The following is a 7,107-nucleotide window of genomic DNA, read 5'->3' as shown; positions in this document are numbered from 1 at the left end:
TCCGGTGTCTGGTCACCGCGGGGTGACTGGCTTCCGGTGTCTGGTCACCGCGGGGTGACTGGCTTCCGGTGTCTGGTCACCGCGGGGTGACTGGCTTGGGGTGTGTCGTCCTGCCATCAGCAACCAGAGCACTGGAAAGAAAAGAAAATACGCAGCAACTTTTGGAAGACGTTGGACCATAGACCGCCCAGGACTGTGAGGTCCCTAAGAGAAGAAAGGCGAAGACGCAGGGCCTACAGCTCTCTGGCCTTTCTGCTGGGAGGTGCTCTCTGGACTGAGCCACGGACACTGGGCTTGGGAGAGGCTTGGAACGAGCGGCCCGGGCGCCCCAGCGGAAGCAGCCGTGCGGAGGACAAGCTCCGGAAATATGCACAGACGTTCCCTTAAGGGTTTTGGTAAATTTTAAACTTGAACCTGTGTTCAAGGACACCTCGTGAGACTTAGCAAACAACAGCCCAGGCAGAACGGCAGAGCTGGACGATTCCCAGGGCTCACGGGGGACAGAGAGATGTGCCGGTGCCCAACAGACCTCATGAAGCACCCAGGGCACTCCTGGACATTTCGTAAGGGTCCCATCTTAGTCGTAGAGCTGACCTTCCCCAGAATAAAAGGCTAACCCAGACTCACTCTGACAAGGCTTGAAAATAGCCTCGGGGCGCCTGGGTGGCTCAGTGGGTTAAAGCCTCTGCCTTCGGCTCAGGTCATGATCCCAGGGTCCTGGGATCGAGCCCCGCATCGGGCTCCCTGCTCAGCGGGAAGCCTGCTTCTCCTTCTCTCTCACTCCCCCTGCTTGTGCTCCCTCTCTGGCTGTCTCACTCTCTGTGAAATAAATAGAATCTTTTTTTTTTCCTTAACATTTAAAAAAAAAAAGATTTTATTCATTTATCTGACAGAGAGAGATCACAAGTAGGCAGAGAGGCAGAGAGAGAGAGGAGGAAGCAGGCTCCCCGCTGAGCAGAGAGCCCAATGTGGGGCTCGATCCCAGGACCCTGAGACCATGACCTGAGCCGAAGGCAGAGGCTTAACCCACTGAGCCACCCAGGTGCCCCTGAAATAAATAGAATCTTAACAAAAACAAAAGCAAATTAAGACAATTAAGGAAAAAAATTGGTAATAAATAGTATGCCCAACCAGCTACATCAGCACTCAAACGTTGACCTAATTAATGTTTACAGAACACTGTACCCAACATGGCAGAATGCGCATCATTTTCCTTTCTTTTAATTAATTAGTTAATTATTTTTTAAAAGTATGCTCCACACCCACGTGGGGCTTGAACTCACAACTCTGAGTGTCGCATGTTCTACTGACTGCGGATCCCCTGAACGTCCTTTCCAAGCGTACCTAGAAAATGAAACAAGATTGGGGCCCCTGGGTGGCTCGGTCAGGCAGGGTCAGGTCGTGATCTCAGGACTGTGACCTGGAGCCCAGCTGGGCCTGGAATCTGCTCGAGATTCTTTCTCTCTCGTCCCCTGCCCCTCCCCCCCCAAAAAATTAAGATTGAGCAAATTCTGGGCTATAACACCAGTTTTAATAAATTCAAAAGGATTGAAGTTACATAGATTATGTCCTCTGATCTCTACAGAATTAAAGTAGAAACAGCCATTAAAAAATTCTGGGAAAATTAAAAATATTTGGAAGTTAACAACATATCCCTAAGTAACCCATCGATTATAAAATCACAAGGGCAATTAGGACATAGTTTAACCAAATGATATGGAAAACACAATGTATCAAAAATTTGGAGATGAAACCAGAACAGAGCTTAGAGGGTAGATATAGTTTTCAATGTTGATATTAAAAAATAATAAGGGTCCGAAATCAAATATATATGTCTCTATTTTAAGACCTAGAAAAAAGAAGAACAAATTAAATCCAAAATAGAAGGAAAAACAAAGAAAATAGCAAAAATCAATGATATAGAAAATGAATACATAATAGAGAAAAATCAATGAACGCAGAAGCTAGCTCTCTGGAAACCTCAATAACTTTGACAAAGCTCCAGGCCAGGAACACTGGTTTTATGGGCTGGATTGTGTCTCCACAACATCCAAGTGTTGAAGTCCTAACCCCAAGGCTTAAACGTAAAATGCAAAAACTATCAGACTTCTAGAAGAGACATAGAAGAAAATCTACACAACCTCGGATGTGATTTTCTGGACATAGCACCAAAATCGTGATGCACGGAAGAAAAAATGAGTTGGACCTCATTAAAATTAAAAACCTTTACTCTGTGAAGGACACTGTTGAGAAAATGAAAAGATAACACACAGACTTGGAGAAAATGTTCGTAAGTCACACATCTGATAAATGTCTTGTCTCCAAAAAATATAAAGAACTCTTAAATCTAATAAAATACAAGGACCCGGGGCACCTGGGTGGCTCGGCTGGTCAGCCATCCTACTCTTGGTTTTGGTTCAGGTCATGATCTCAGAGCTGTGAGACTGAACCCAGAGTCGGGTCCGCGCTCAGCAGGGAGATTCTCTCTTCCTCTCTGCCTCTCCCCTCAGCTTGTGCGCTCTCTCTCCTTCTCTTTCTCTCAAATAAATAAATAAATAATAAATTCAGAAGGATTTTTAATATTAAAGATTAAATTAAAAATCTGACATGTCACCTCCTCAAAAATATTAAAAATAGAATTATCATATATATAGACCTGAATTCCACTTTACCTAAAATAAATGAAAGCAAGGTCTTTTTATTTTTATTTTTTTTACTTTTATTAATTGGGTGCCTGGGTGGCCCAGTCAGTTGGGCGGCTGCCTTCAGCTTGGGTCATGATCTCAGGGTCCTGGGATCGAGTCCTGCATCAGGCTTCCTGCTCAGCGGGGAGCCTGCTTCCCCAACTCCCTCTGCCTCTCTGCCTACTTGTGATTCCTGTCTGTCAAATAAATAAATAAAATATTTTTCTAAAGATTTTTTATTTATTTACTTGACACAGAGAGATCACAAGCAGGCAGAGAGGCAGGCAGAGAGAGGGGGAAGCAGGCTCCCCGCTGAGCAGAGAGCCCGATGCGGGTCTCGATCCCAGGACCCTGAGATCATGACCTGAGCCGAAGGCAGAGGCTTTAACCCACTGAGCCACCCAGGCACCCCTCTAAAGATTTGTATTTGTTTATTTGAGGGAGAGACAGTGAGAGAGAGCCTGAGAGGGGAGAAGGTCAGAGGGAGAAGCAGACTCCTCATGGAGCTGGGAGTCCGATGCGGGACTGATCCCTGGTCTCCGGGATCATGAACTGAGCCGAGGGCAGTGGCTTAACCCACTGAGCCACCCAGGTGCCCAATAAATAAAATCTAAAAAAAAAAAAAAAAAAAAGATTTTATTTGTTTATTTGACAGAAAGAGCCAGAGAGGGAACATGAGCAGGGGGAGTGGGAGAAGGAGAAGCAGGCTCCCTGCTGAGTAGGGATTCCCGACTCAGGGCTTGATCCCAGGACCTTGGGATCCTGACCTGAGCCAAAGGCAGACGCCCAATGACTGAGCCCCCCAGGCACCCCTGAAAGCAAGGTCTTAAGGAGATATTTGCACACCTACAGTCACTGCGGCAACATTCACAACAGCCGGCAGTGACGCGCAACTGTCATCGAGGAATGAATGGATCAACAAAGCAGGGTCCCTCCACACAACAGAACATTATTTATCCTTGAAAAGGAAGGAAATTCTAACACATGCTACAATAGAGATGAAACTTAAAGACATTTTACTGCGTGAAATCAGCCCTCACAAAAGGCTACTGTATGAGAAACCTTCTATACGAGGTCCCTAGAGCCATAGAAACAGAAAGTAGGGTGGTGGGTGCCAGGGGCTGGGGGAGGGAAGTGCGAGTTGTCGTTTAATGGGGGCAGGGGACAGGGTTAAGTTTGAGTTTTCAAAATGGAAAGAATTCTGAAGATCGGTGGCACCACCATGTACTTAACACCACTGAACACTTAAAGGGGTCATGATGATATGTTCTACGTTATGTGTATCTTATCACAGTTTTTCACATGAGAGCACCGGGCTGCTGGCGAGGAGACCCAGGGAAGCCATCTCTCCCGGCTGGAAGGCTGCAAACCGGTCCAGCCACTTCGGAAGGTAATTTGGCAGTTTCTTACAAAGATAAAGATTATGTCAGCATTCAATCCCATGCTTATGCAGCAGAAGTTTTGTCCCCCTGATCTGAAAGCCCTGTCCAGACAAAAAGCTCCATAGAGATGCTTTATTAGTAATTGCCAAAACCCAGAAGCAAACAAAATGTCCTTGACAGGCGCGTGGATACACGAAGTGCGACGGAAGGAGGGAGCTCCTGAGCCACACAGACATGTGGGCGATCCTGAAGGGCATGTGGCTAAGTACAACCGGCCGTTCCGGAAAGGCCCCATGCTGTTGCCTCCATGACCGTGGCCTCTAGAAAAGGCAAAATGATAGAGAGAGTAAATAGATGGGTGATTGCCGGGACTTGAAGGTGGGTGGGGACGGAGGAGATGGAGCACAGAGCCTTCTTCAGGGTGAGGAGACTGTCATCACCGCCCTGTGGTGATGGGTCCACGACACCTGCATTTGTCCAAACCCACAGAATTTTAGAGCAGACGAAGTGAGCCTATCCAAAGCCACCAGGAGGAGGGGTGGGGACACAGGGCTGAGCCAGGTCGCTGTGGAATGAGCGGGCTCTGTAAGACGGAGGGCAGAAGGAACGTCATGGGACCCGCACTGCTATTGGTCAAGTTGTTCCCGTCGGTACCCATCAGGAATTCTTTTTTTTTTTTTTCAAAGATTTTATTTATTTATTTGACAGACAGAGATCACAAGCAGGCAGAGAGAGAGGAGGAAGCAGGCTCCCCGCTGAGCAGAGAGCCCGATGTGGGGCTCGATCCCAAGACTCTGGGATCATGACCTGAGCCGAAGGCAGAGGCTTTAACCACTGAGCCACCCAGGTTCCCCCCCCATTAGGAATTCTGAAAGCAAGTCCCGTGCACTGGGACTGAGTGATTGTGTCGGAGGTGGTGGGTGCTGGGGTCGGGTTTCGCACTGTCGGAGTGGGAGCTGACAGAGAAGCAAGGGGCAGAGTAGGTCGATCCGTGTGGTGTGGGTTAGAGGTGGAAACAGCAGTGGGAGCTCACGGTTACCTTAAAAGAAGCACAGGTGGCCGCCTATAGAAACGTGTGTGTATGTGCGTGTGTGCAGGGTCATGTGCACACATTCACCTCCTCACTCTGTCACCAGAGAGGGCCTGCCGGTGAGGACATCCCAGTAGCAATGAGCACACCCAGCCCCCAGACTTTGGTCTCTAATACCCTCCTCCAAGAACAGGAAGACACGGGGACGCAGCTGACTTGGGCCCGAGGCAGGGAACCTACGCTCCGTGTGGCACCAGGGAAGTAATCCGCAGCGGAGCCTCCCTCCGGATGGGCTCCCAGGGGCCAACGATGGGGCAGCTGAAGCGATGGAGTGAGTGAGGCGGCAGCGGGAAACGACCCGGCGCACCCGCGGACACTGAGGCACCCGCCGTTGTAGACGCGCAAGCGAATGAGTGAGTGGGGAGCACACAGGTCTCACGCGCAGGGGGAAAGGGATTCATGTCGATCCCCCGACCCAAGAAGGTGAAGTGTAAGTGGGGCATGACCCCCCCAACCCCGGGGTGTGGGCTCCACGGCGTGACGTCCTTCCAGAGAGAACAGTACACACACTGGGGAGAATGAACACACCCCAGCCTGGGGTCAAGGCCCCGTCCTCGGTGACGGGTCCCACTGAGAACAGAGACCCCTGACGTGAGGCGAGGAGAAGGCCCTTCAGCTCTGCGGTCTTCCTCCCCAAACCCGTCGCCCGTCCTCACACGATCCCGACGGAGGGATGGCCCCAGAACCGCCCCCCCCGCCAAGAATTGCCGGGCCCCCCAAAACCAGGGACGTGAGAGACGGCTCGGCCCCGAGGAGCCTGGGAGACAGGACGACCGGGGCGGAGAGAGGGTGTGACAGGAAAACCAGGGAGTCCTGAGCAGAGTGGACTCCGGCTACCGACCGCGAGCCAGGCTCGCTCCTGCTTTGGGCCGCGCGGGGGACGGCACGGGGCGGGGGGCTCTGCGCGGTCTCTGGGCCCTTCTGTCCATCTGGAACTGTTCCCAAGTTGAGAGCCGACTCAGAAGAGAACAGAGGAAGGAAGGGAGAGACGGAAGGAGGAAAAGGAACGCACGGAAGGTCGGGCTCGCTCGCGGCGCGGCCGTTTGCGTAAACGTGCCCTTCGCAGAGCGCAGGGACGAGGCGAAGGTCCCGGCCGGTGCCCCCGGCTTTCCCGGGGCGCTTCTGCCAATCCCTGTCCCTCCAGTCTCCCGAAGGCTTTCCCTTTGCGCTCAGACACTGTCATGTTCAGGTGCGGCCGGAAGTGCCGGTGTCCAGGCGCGGCGGCCCCTCAGCTCTGGCGGCGCGGGCCGGAGCCACAGGGCCTTTCCCTGCCGCGGCTGCCGACGGGGCTGTCCCCAGGCCAGTCCGAGGTGAGCAGCGCCGCGTCCCTGTGAGCCACCGGGAGTGACGCGGCGCTCGGCCCCACTGCGGGGCCACCTGCGTTTCTTCACCAGAGCAGAGGAGGCAGGACGGGGCGCGGGAGGCCGGCCCACCTCCAGGCCCATCGGGCCCCTGGTCCCGCGGGAGAGACGCAGCCCCTGCAGCCACCCCTGCTGGGCCCGGGCTGGGGGTCGTGGGGACATCTGAATTCCGCTGCCCTGGGCTCTGCGCTCGTCCGCAGGAGCCGGCTGCGCGTGTGGTCCGAGCCTCTTGTCCTCACCGGACAGCCGCTCGGTTTCCACAAAGGATGAGGGGTGGGTGTGGGGGGGCTCGGAGGCTGGGGCCGGGGGGTGCACCGGGCAGGAGCTGGACTAATCCTGGGGCGCTCACCATGGCTGAGGCTTCGCCTGGGACAGGTCCAGCCCATCGGGTGGCTCCCGCAGCCCTCCGGAGCCCCCTGCTCCTGGGACAGCCGAGCCCCGCCCTCCTCCCTGGGAGCCGGGTCCCTGAGTGAGGGTCTCAGAAATGCAGCCTTTCTCTAGTGCCCCCCGGCATGCACACCCCAAATCCCGGCTTACCATCAGCCTCTGCTTTGGGGAAAGCAAAGCTAGGGGAGAGGGAGGGAACAGGG

Source organism: Mustela nigripes, chromosome 16, assembly GCF_022355385.1.
Source record: "Mustela nigripes isolate SB6536 chromosome 16, MUSNIG.SB6536, whole genome shotgun sequence".
In the NCBI taxonomy this organism is placed as follows: Eukaryota; Metazoa; Chordata; class Mammalia; order Carnivora; family Mustelidae; genus Mustela; species Mustela nigripes.
This window is presented reverse-complemented; position numbering follows the sequence as displayed.